The following is a 12,120-nucleotide window of genomic DNA, read 5'->3' on the forward strand; positions in this document are numbered from 1 at the left end:
TCCTTTCTGTATTCAAACATGCAGGCACCTAGTTCCCTCCATGACTGACTAGATGAGTTTCACTGGGGAGTGTAATTGATAACAATTCCATTTAGAAGAAGGGAAGAAATTGTTTCTAAAGTCAAAGGTGCAAAGAGGAGAAAAAATAGAGCTTTTGTGTTGATTTCCTTTCTGTTTCAGCTATGGTTTATGATTATGCCTATCCACAGCTCAGAAGTTTGACAAGTTATCCTTTAAAAGAAAAGTTCTAGACCTTTCTGTACACAGTAAGGATCTCTGAAGTGGACATTTCATGATACATTAAACCATCTAGGACCCATTCTTCCCCAGCACACATCTGGCCTTGGAGATCTATGGATAACTTCAAATAACTCTCATCTTTGTCTTTACCTCTGACAAGCATCTGTTTTCTGCCAGTTTTTCCTGGGAATTCAAGCATCAAGGGGGTTCCCAGCTTTGAAAGCTTCTTGGGATAATCTATTCCAGGTCATCACCTATCCTACAGTCACCTACTAAGCTTCTATGAGAAGGAAATAACATAAGAAAAGGTTTTATTCAAAAAATATTCAGAAATAAGGGGCACCCTTCAGGAACTAATGGACAATAGAGGAAATCAAGACAGAGATAGGTGAAAACTATCATGGGAATAGTGTCATGGGAATCAAAATGGAGGAAGTCTTTCTGCTTACACAAGCACATGAATATATTTGTATAAACATAGCCACACAGGGGCTCTAGGCACTTTCCAACATGATCTATCCTACACAAAGCTATTTATCTAAGCCACTTCTTAATCTCATGTTCTTCATATTGCTCTGTAAAAGGGATGAAGTCCTATTGCCTAGACAATAGAAGCAGGAAGTTCCTAACAAGGGTACTGCATTGTTCTCTTCCCACATCTTTACCTGACCTTTAAATTATTTTACTTGCTGAACTCAACTTTAGCCCAACACCCCTAAAACACATTGTCCAGATGACTGCCACAGTCTTAGTTGGCAAGGGGGAGAGGGCATGCTTGCTATGCCTAGTTCAAATTAAATACTCATATTTTGCTTGCATTCACCCCTAAGGCTTTGTTCTCTGTTTACCATTAATATATTAATTTATTCATTCATTAATTCAACATTTGTAGAGCTCCTATCATATACCAATCACTATGCTCGATACCAAGAATATAAACAGATGTCACACTCGACATGACTAGTCCAGCTCCCTAAGCAAGAACAAAATAAAGACATTAAAGAGGCCTTTCTGGACTGGCCCCATTTTTCATGATCTGCTGCTACAGTGTAAGACCCCCTAGAATATGTCTTACTAGCTCTGATGCTGTTTCTCATTTCACGTACCACACTATATTTTGCACCTGATTGTCTGGTTTCTCCAACCATATGACAAGCAGCAGCCGTACCTTCTATTCTGTCTGATCTTATTCTTCTGGACAGCAATTTGTACAGTATAGGAATTTAAATCGTGGATAAAAGGTCTTATGATGACATCATCTACCAAGTTAGGAAATACTTTGATGTTTGCATTCTCAAATTAACAGCTTATTTGTTTAACTATTTTCATCCTGCATCTTTCATGTTTGAAAATCATGGTGGTAAAGCCAATAACCAGACAAAGAATCAGGTATAACTGAGCAACCATTATTCATTTCTAAATCAGTTTTCATAAGCATCAGTTTGCTGACTCTTAACAAAATTATCCAGTTGATGAACTGAGTACATGACAGTTAATGTACAATACTATGAGATAAAAATTAGGATATTACTTCATTCCTCAGGATAAAGCTTGCAATTCTCTGAAGAATTGTAAGTTAGCTCAAGAGATATTTTTTGTCTAAAAAGTATCTATTGTGTTCCAGACATTATTCTAAATGCCAAGTTTACTGCAAATTAAAGTAATAGGTCACAATTTAGTTGGAAAGGCAGAAATACACTTGCTCTGGAATGCTAGAACAGAAGCAGTATATGACACAATGATACAAAAAAGAGAAAAAGAAAGAAATTAACCCTACCTAAGAAGACAATTGAACAGGATAGGATAATTGAACTAATTCACTTTATATAATTGGAGAGCGGAATGTGAGGGGTTAGCGGCTAGAGATGAGAAACTAAGTTTCATTTTGAAGGTCTGATATGGTGGGCCATAGTATTGGACTTTGTCCCCAAAGCTATAGGAGACATTAAAAGGTAAAATGAGGAAGGTAGCAAGAACTCCATCAGCCCAGATAGGAGGCAAGTCTGTTTCATTCATCACTGTATATTTGGAACCTTGCAACACAGTAAGTGCTCAGTAACATGGGTTGAACAAATGAATCTGTTGTGTGTTGGGGAATGAGCTCTCTAATGTACAGTGAACAGTAGAGATAAGAGAAGCAGAACTGAAGCCAACATATGAATCCACATCAGGTGAAGGTGAACAAGAGAGATGGATGTAAATGAAGAATGAGAATACAGGATTATTGGGCTGGAAGGAACAGTGATGAGAACATAATTTGGCGGGATTTTTGTTGTTGGAAATTTTTATGATGATAAATGAATAGAAATATCTATTATGCATTGAGATACAAAAGGAGGAAGGTTTGAGCCCAAATCTTCAGATTTGGGTATCATCAGAGAAATTGCATGGGCTAAGACCACCAGGACCACACCAAAGAAAAAGGCTGAAGTGAGGTGAGAGAGGGAGGTCAGAGGACTGGATGAAGAAATAAAAGAGCACGAATGGGGTCAGGGACAGAGATGATTCTTTTTTGGAGACATATGGCGTAAAATATTTTCATTTCAGTTCACAAATTCTCTGGGTGAAACAATCCAAAATATTCATTGCAGGTGCGCCCTGAAGGAATAATAAATATGAAATCATCCTGACCTTCAAGGACCTTCAGTCACAGACAGGCATGCATATCAATTGATACGATACGGAAGCATCTTATTTCTCACCAACAGTGAGTAATGACCATGGGTTGATTACAAATTATTTGAGTTAATGATAGAAATGAACAAAACACTAGCAATGGTTAGTACGTTATCCTTTTAATATGTGTGACTCTAACCCCTCAGCAGGATGTGAAGTCAGAAAGGATGTTACCTCTTTGAAAGCATACACTTGAGGTTTAAGTTTCCAGGCTGTGGGCAGAGCCAAGTGGAATATTTATTAAAGGCAGCTGAAAGCAATACGCAACTGGAGGGACAGTCTGAACTGTGGTCACAGAGGGTGCAAAGGGTCACAGCCAGAGCAGCAGCACCAGACAATTAGGTCATAAAGATGAAACAAGACCATCTACAGAAAACCCAGTCATGGGTTTAGAAACCAGGAAAAGAGCACACTGGTCTGGTCAAGAAGTAGAACAGACAGCGGGCCAAAGCAAGGGTGAAAGCAGGCAGAGGGTCAGAGATGGGCTGAGCGTGGAAGCAGACTTATGGCTCAGGAATATTCCCGGTGGCCTAAAGGATCCACAGGCTTGAGTCAAAGGCCTGTAACACACTACCTTCTGCATTTCCAGGTTCAGCAATGTCTTCAACAAAGGAGATTGGCAGCTAACTCCTCCCGCTGAGTGGCAGGGTTCCACTTCCCCCCTACGGAGTCTCACATTGGCCAGTAATTGCTACTGATTGTGGCCTGAGCAGCCTGTTTCCCTTTGTCTCCTAGGCTGTAATCACTGTCAAAGATTAGGTGTCAATTACATATTTATAAAGGTCTAGTAGCATGTTAACTGATGAAGATTTCTCAATTTAATTCAGTAGGCAAATGAATGAAATAAGCCAACTCTTACCATGGCAGTGGAAACCTGAAATCATTTGGAAATATGTGTTATTAAAAAGGAAGGTATAGCAGACTGTCTGTGGTTTTCCCCTTCCTTTCTTTTCATTTACCTTTAATTTTTTCCCTTGCAGGTTAAAGCTGACTCCACATCCTAAGGGACCAACACAAGCTATCAAGTTAAATGATGTCCCTGATAGCTCTGTGGATCAATAGTTATATAGGCCTATTCCTCATCTGAGCTCTGTCAGGACCCAAATTATAAACTGTACATGAAAACCACCTCCTGGATTTACCGCCCTTGCACCTTCAGCCATGGCAGGTGGCTTATCGTTCTGCTTTTATTTCTTTTAAGCTTTAACTAAACCTTTGCTCCAGATTTTTCAGCATTTCCAGAGTGGCAGAGAGGCACTTAGCCAAGTTCTCTTCCATTCCACAAGACAGCAATGATTCTCCTAACTTCCAAAAAAACACTCTAAAGTCCTGTTCCTTTCACTGAAAAATCTTCAATGGGGAAGACACACAGCTGAGAGAGATTACAATAGTATGAAGAACCATGCAAGAACTGGCCATCTGCAGCATTTCTGATGCCCCAGGGAAAACTAACTGTAATCCAGGCCATCAGCATTGTGGGAGAGTGACTGATGAACTGAACACTCTAGTTCTGATGATCAGGTACTGGGCAAATTGCCTTACCTCATTGTGTCTTAGTTCTTTTTGCTCTTTGATAGGAATTATTCCACTTCTTTGCACTAGCTGATAGGAGAGAATATTAGCCTAAATCAAATACAGTATACATGAAAACATTTCATATCCAAGAGTGAAGAATAAAAATCTTGTAAATTCCAGGTTGCATTATTATTTCATATTTCTACACCTTGGATTGATCTGGTCTCATGAATCACTTTATTGCAATGAACATGAGCTATATTGAACTGTTCTTAAGCTTCCCAATCACCCAATTGTGTCAGATATCTAGAATTATAGTCCTCTGAATTAATGGGTAAAGCATAGCTTTAAGATATAGAAACTGACTTTTGTCTGTATTTAAGACATAGTTTTCCAAGCAGTGTCCAAGGAAAAGAGGCTCAAGGAGCTCAGCTTAATGGCCAGATTTATGAGTTGCCTTACTTCCAGAACTGTGATCTTCAAATTTGTCACAGTTTGATTCTTATCTTCCTCTGTATATTCTTCAAACATTTCTGCTTATTAAATAGCAATAATAACCACTTCTTTAAACATCTCAAAAATTAATAAACAAAATATAGTACTTGTGTTTTGTTGATGCAAATATGCAAAGATAGCTTTAACATTCATTCTTTCCATGTCTTTTGCTATTATACATATTGTTTTATACTCTAGTGCCCTGTTATCTGCTTGCCAACCCAGTTAAAGTCAGTCTTGTATACCTTTAGCTGCACACAATAGGAAAAAAATTACATAACTATTGATTTCAAGCATAATCCTCATTATCTACTCTATTCTTGCACCCATTATATTAACCCAACATTTTCCACACAGTCCAATTCTGAGTTTTTATAACTTCATTGTGAACTCTAATTTTTAGTTCATCAACTAATTTGAAAACAACAACATGCAATATAACAACCATTGGTGAATTCCTATCACCTTGTCTAGTGAAGCTCTATCATTTCTAATTTTTGTTATTCTTTATTCTCTTTAATGATTTGATCAATCTTGCATTCTTATATCTGGTAATCTGAACAAATTCATTGAAGATAACAATATGTAATATAACAACAACTTTAATCCCTATCATTTTGTTTTGAAACCCTGTACAATTTTCACTGTTTTTGCTTTGTTTTGTTTTTGTCTATGCTGTTGTTATTTCTTTTTATTCTCTTTAAAATAAAAACAAATAAATGAAAAACAATTTTAGTTCATCTTAACCAGCATTTATTTGGCTAATTAAAAGAATCTGAGCACCTTCTCTAAATGTAGCTATAATCTTATGGATATATGGTTAACATTGCTTTTGTATTGCCAGGCTCAGAATCCTGTGGTCACACATGTGGGTCTGCTTCTAAATGTATGAATTTAATCAACATTCAATATTGCAATCTGGGCAGTAAATAAATTGCAGACTTTCACTGCCTCTCCTGTCTGTAGGAGAGGAGGATATTTGCCATTATTCCTCATGGACAGTCACTTCAGATCATTTTCCCAGAACTCCCTGGAATTTCCTGGGGACTGCAAGGTCTGTGTTGGACCAGTTAACCTCTCCTGTACTCCCCAGTGAGCCCCAGCACACAGAGACATTTTTGTTGTTCACATAAGTTGAAACCTCCTCCTTTTTCTCTGCCTAGCTGAATTGTTGTAAAATGTAAATGAATTAATAGAATAATAATCAGCATATAGACTTTTATAGAATTTAATGTGCCTATCATAAAATGAATGTTGAAATTTTAAGTCAGTTAATAATGATGATAATAATAAATGAATGTTTTATTCAATTTTCATTTTATTCCTGGGTGATCAAATCTTCCAAAACATTGGTGTCGCAGACATTGTGTTCCCCACTTGCCCTCCACCCTCAGAAGATTTCAATTTGCTAACCATGGCTTCGCCATCAGAATTGAATGTCATTCTATTATTTGGATTGACTTGAAACCATTGATAATACACTTCAATTGTAGATCATCTCTAAGTTTCTTATTCTGCTTAAAAGCCACAGTACTGTGTTTTTCAGTTGGCAACAAGCTCAATGTTACCCATGCACACCAGAAAGCTTATGATGTAATACTGGTCTTGATATCTGATCTTACACCCAAAGTTAGTGCTATGCAGTTCCCCCTTAACGGATTCAGTCCACCAACAAAATCATAATTGACCAAGAAAGTATCCATGAAACAGTTGCTGCTTTAGGAGTACAGCCTTTACTTTGAAGGTACTTTCCCTAGATAGAAGTTATTAATGTTTCGTTCGGTTTGGCAAAAAAAAGAAGAACTGGAGGTCATATAAGCTGACAGATCCTCTAATAAGTGTAAGAGATCAAATTTGCACTAGTTTATATCACTTGGTGACACATCTCATCACCTATTCTGACTTCAGAGCCTTATTAACAGCCAATTTACACACAAGCAATTGGCACAATGAACCAAATCACTCATAGTTACAATGGAAATATTGCACAGGATAGTGACAAAATCCACTGGCAACCAGGATGTACAGATAAGGCAAACTGTGAAGGTAACTCACCCAGACATGCCACCTCCTAATTTCCAAATGTTGATCCAACTGGCTTGATAAGCTGGAAGTATGTGCCCTTCTTCACTGCTCTAAAAATATCTCTCCTACAGAATCCTAATCAGCAAAGGGCACGAGCTGCCTGAATGAAGAAACCTAGATGGAAAGGGAGCAAAAGCCAGAGTTGTTCTTAGGTAGCTTTAAAGTATTCAAGGAAAGGTCATGCCAGTAAAGTGCCTTTCAGAAGGAATGTGTGTTGTGCCCGTTAGATCATACATGGTCTGCAGACATAGATTTCAGTCTTCCTGTTGACATACAGAGAGATGCCCAGTGGAGAAATGTTTGTGGGTGCATGGGTCACCCTTTTCTCATAAGCAGTCCATAGATGGAAGGTGAAAGATATCTGGCACACTTATAAGTTATGAGAGAACTACAAATGCTCAGAATTTAATTTCTTTTTCTCTCTCCTCTTTCTTGGACCAGAGTAATGTGGCAATCTTGGATGAGTGCATCTCCTTTGAAAATGCTAAACCCAGAGTCAATACTGGGGTGAGGAGCAGAGCATATTAGTAAGCCCATTTAGTTGCATATTAATGATTAAATCTTTTCATTTAGTTTTCATCTGACTGGCTCCAGTGATGTTTTTCAATTGGCAAGAAAGAGCGAGGTGATATTATAATCTTCCTCAAATTCTAACATCTTTACTAGATAGCCATTAAAGCCTAAGATGATATTAGCTGATGTGACAAACAAATTCCAAAATAGTTTTGGCTTAGAACAGTAAGCTCAAATAACAGGATAATTTAGCCTTCCTTGTTGAGTAGGTATCCTCCAAGGAGTGGATCAAGAACCCAAGAGTCTTCCATGCCCAGGTTTTCTTATTTTCAACATGTGGCTTCCACAACCACCATGAAAGTGTTAGCCTAGCAAGCCAAAAAGAAAAGGGACCTTAGAACATACAGATAGTAGGGTGTTATAAGTCAGGCCTGGAAGTAGTGTATCCCACTGCTCTTTGTATTGCTTGACCTAGAATACAGTCACCTGACCCCAAAGAAACTCTGGGAAATGTATTTGACCTATGTGTTCAGTGAGAAGGGGAAATGCGTTTGACGAGTACTTATCAGTCTCTGCTATAGTAGTAGTCTAGGAAAAACAACTGTGTTAGTATAGAGACATCTCAAAACTGAAGGATATGAGGATCCTCCAATTAACCTCCAAATAACCTCTTCTACAGAGCAAATGCTCTTGCACAACTCATCAAATGACATAAAGAGTTGCTAAAAGCAAACCTATGAACTTGCATTGTTTATTACAATCATGTAGTTTAGGCCAGTCAGTCACTTGATTGGATCCCACCAGCACTGAGGATGCACAAGATCCTGGCATATTAGCCTCATTCTTAGACTCCTAAGCTCTTTCCCACTTTGTACTTCAAGTGCCCATTCTCTTGCTTCATGTCTTTCTCTTCCCTTGGCCCTGACCCTGACCCTGACATTGTTCTCTCTGTTTATCACCTTACCTTGATGACAGGCACGCATTCTTCAGAGCTAGACTCCTGGTCACAGAAGCTAACAATTAAGCTAAATTCTAATCTGAATCACAGGACACAGCCTCAGCATAGCCCAAAAACCTGAAGAGGTTTTCCCTATTGCAATAGAAGGAATGGGACATGCATGTTTTAGGAAAGTTTCTTAACTACTTTCCCAGCATCCACAGGTTAATGGAGGAAAGGTTTATTTTGACTCACAGTTTGTAGAAGTTTCAATCCATACTTGGCTGGCTCCAAGGTAGGGCAGCATGGCAGAGGAGCAGAGCAGGGGAGAAGCAACTCATGACATGGCAACAGGAAGCAAAGATAGGGTAAAGGAGGAAGAAGGGAAAATCTCCTTGCAGACCACACTACCAGTGACTCACCTCCTCCAACCAGGCTTCACCTCCTAATATTACATTTAGCTATTTAGTGGACTAATCTACTGATGAGTACCATGCCCCCACAATCACAAAAGTCCCTTCTGTGAGTGCATGAGGCTTTGGGGAGACATTCATAAAAAAATAACAGAAAGCTTATAATACAATGACCTGCAATAGTCTATAACTAGCTGATTTTGAGTTGCAGCTGCCCAAAAATCATTCTACATATATTTTCTGATTTTAATCCAATCTAATCTTATAATAATAATCCAAAGATGCTGGCACCATTGTCATTTCCATGTTAAAGATAAGGTAAGTGAGACTGTGTGAAGCATAGCATTTTAGGAATACTACATCAAAGTGCTTATATTTAAACCCAGTTATTCCTGGTGCCTAAATGTAGACTCTAGAAAAAGTACCATGTATACTTAGCAATGATCAAGGCTTCAATAATACAAGAGTACACTAGGTTAGTAGTTTAGGGATGATACCTACGAATGTTTTCTGGCTTCAGGCTGTACATATTTTTCCCAAAAGATATAGCCCTTCAAGAGCAGTGTCATAAGCTCACCTGAGATCTCAACCCTTTTGAATAACACAGTCACAGTTTCCAATGGTCTGAATTGGCTTCACTGTCATTGACCCATGTGAGGATTTGGTTATTATATTGTTATCCAAATTATAACACCTTTTCTGTTTATTATCCATGGCCTGATTTTTTCTCTGACAATGTGAGGCAATCTCAGTCCCTGGTGTCTGCCAAGGATTTGTGGATGGCAGGTAAGCCTATTAGTAGGTTATATTTAATGCAATTTGAAATTTCATTTTCTTTCAATAAAAGACAGCTGTTTGCAGATGTCACAAATCAACCTTTCTGTCTGTCTGATGTGGTATATGCAGGGAACATCTTGCAATACTGCCATGTGTTACTGGGAGCTCCTTGGAATAGATTATTTTCAAGACAGAACCTGGGATTTTCTAGTGAATTGTTGCTTGGATTGCTTCAGTAACTTCCACTTCATAGCTGAAAATAAGTTGACAGTTCCATGGTTCATCTGCCCCATTTGGTTCTCTTGCATCCATAGTGCTGCACCGTTAAGCATTAGTTGTTTTGCAAACAATTGCCAACAATTCAATTACACATCATCTTTGAGGAACACTGAGTGAGAGCTAACGCGTGCTATTGTTAAATCCAAGAACACTTTATTTGGTTTTCCTGGAATTACTTATCTTAATTTTCCAAATCCTGAATTTCCCTCTATATTTGTAATGATTTGAGTACTGACTTAATTTTTGTGTGCATTTGTCAATTATTTCCATCAACTTATCCTCACATAAGTCACCTAAAGTAAGATGCTAATTAGCTGAGCAATTTTATTGTTTAGTCTGGAATATGCATGGTTATTTTTATACCACGTAAGCTTTCCCAGGCTTTTGGTGGCTTTGCCAAATTTCTGTCCCTTTGTTTTACTACATTTCACTCTATTCACCCACTATTGCTATGATGTGGGTTAACTGAAGTCATTTTTCCTACTGCTGTAACAATCCAATAGTAAATGGTTTATACATCATATTATTTCAAACTTGACATGTCATTCAGCTATTGAGGTAATGCATATTACTGTAATAGCCTAATTATTGTAGAATCTGAAATTTGGAGGCATGTTGTCTTCTATTAGGTCAGAAATGAAACAAAAGTCAAAACACAATGAGTAGAGTTCTTCCAAACAATTGTTGGGTGCCATGATTTTCAAAACTAATCAGTTCTGTTAGTTTATTTTCCTTCCTTTTTAAAAGCAGTACAATGCTCTCTACCTTCTCCATGGTTCCATTCATTGCTCCTTGCTATGAGTTTTCACATCGAGCGGTATATCCTTTTCCAGTGTAATAATTAGGCTTCCCCTCACCATAACCAGCTTCAACTTCACCACATTTTACTCACTTAGTCTGGATGACTATTCAAGATATTTGGTAATAAAATGTGGCTACATTTCAGGTCTGCATACAGTCACCTCAATTCCTGTTGGAAAGCTCTCCAAGTAATAGTGCATTACTAGGCTTTCCTTTAATGCCCTCTCAGCAATCCAGCTCAGGAGGATGACTGACTCTGTCAAGCAGAACACTTCGGACAATCACAGCTCACTGGGCTTTGGTGCTCCTTAAATCTCTGGTTCCAGACCATCAGGCCCAGGCAGTCACTTGCAACTCTTTCCAGTATATGAGGCCATTTCTGAATGAAAGGACCATCAGTCTCCCCATGGACTCACCTCTAATTCTCCTCTTCCCTGACAGAGTGACTACTGGCCCAAGGAAGAACTTACAGGGTCTTTATGTGGTGACAGAGCCCTATGAAGCAACTGCGGCACAGCTTGCCTCTCATGTACAAGGACACTGAGCTGGGTTTTGAGAGGCTTGTAATTAGTATAATTACTTTATTTTGATTGCTGAGGTTAACAACATGGGCAATGCCCAAGTATATTATCATCATCAATTGATGAGTTAGAGTTTTAAAAATCTGATTATGTGACATGTGTTCAACCATATCACCCTCTGTGTTGCTGTTGAGGAATAACTAATGTTTTATTCCCTAAGATGCTTAAATAACTTTGCCCATGATACCAGGCCAGGTGTGAGTAAACCTAGAGAAATGAACTTTCCAAATACATTGCTGAGTGAGTGTGTTTGTGTTTGCATGAAAGTGTATTACAAAATGGCATTCAGGAAAGCAGGGAACTCATCATTCAGTTAATCACAACTGTGTCAACAGAGTTCAAAATATCTTTTGGAGACATACTGCTCTTCCCTATGTCAAAACTCAGAAGGCACTGGCAAATAAGTGGCTCTCAACTGGAGTCCTTCAGCAATGTCAAAATGTGGCAAAATTTTAATAAACACTTTTGTTGTCCCACCTTGGAAGTTAGGAAATTTATATAAGTAACCCCTAATGGGTGGAAATCAAGAGGTGCTGCTCACCATAGTATAATGCACAGATAGCCCTCGTGCACAACAAAGAATTATGTGGAGCACCAGGGGTACCAGCAGGAGCATCTCCAGCATGGCCCAGTAGCACCATGGGCACCATCAGGAGCAGCTTTAGCATGACCCAGCAGCACTAGTGGCAATGGCAGGAGTGGCCTAGCAGTGGCAGGACACTATCTCCCAAGGGACCCCACCGAGCCAGCCGGTAAAATCAATCTACCAAGGAGAAACTCATTGTGTAAAAGTTCCTTGTATATGTTG

This window comes from Chinchilla lanigera, unplaced genomic scaffold (genome assembly GCF_000276665.1).
Source record: "Chinchilla lanigera isolate Chin_1 unplaced genomic scaffold, ChiLan1.0 scaffold00023, whole genome shotgun sequence".
Classification (NCBI taxonomy): domain Eukaryota; kingdom Metazoa; phylum Chordata; class Mammalia; order Rodentia; family Chinchillidae; genus Chinchilla; species Chinchilla lanigera.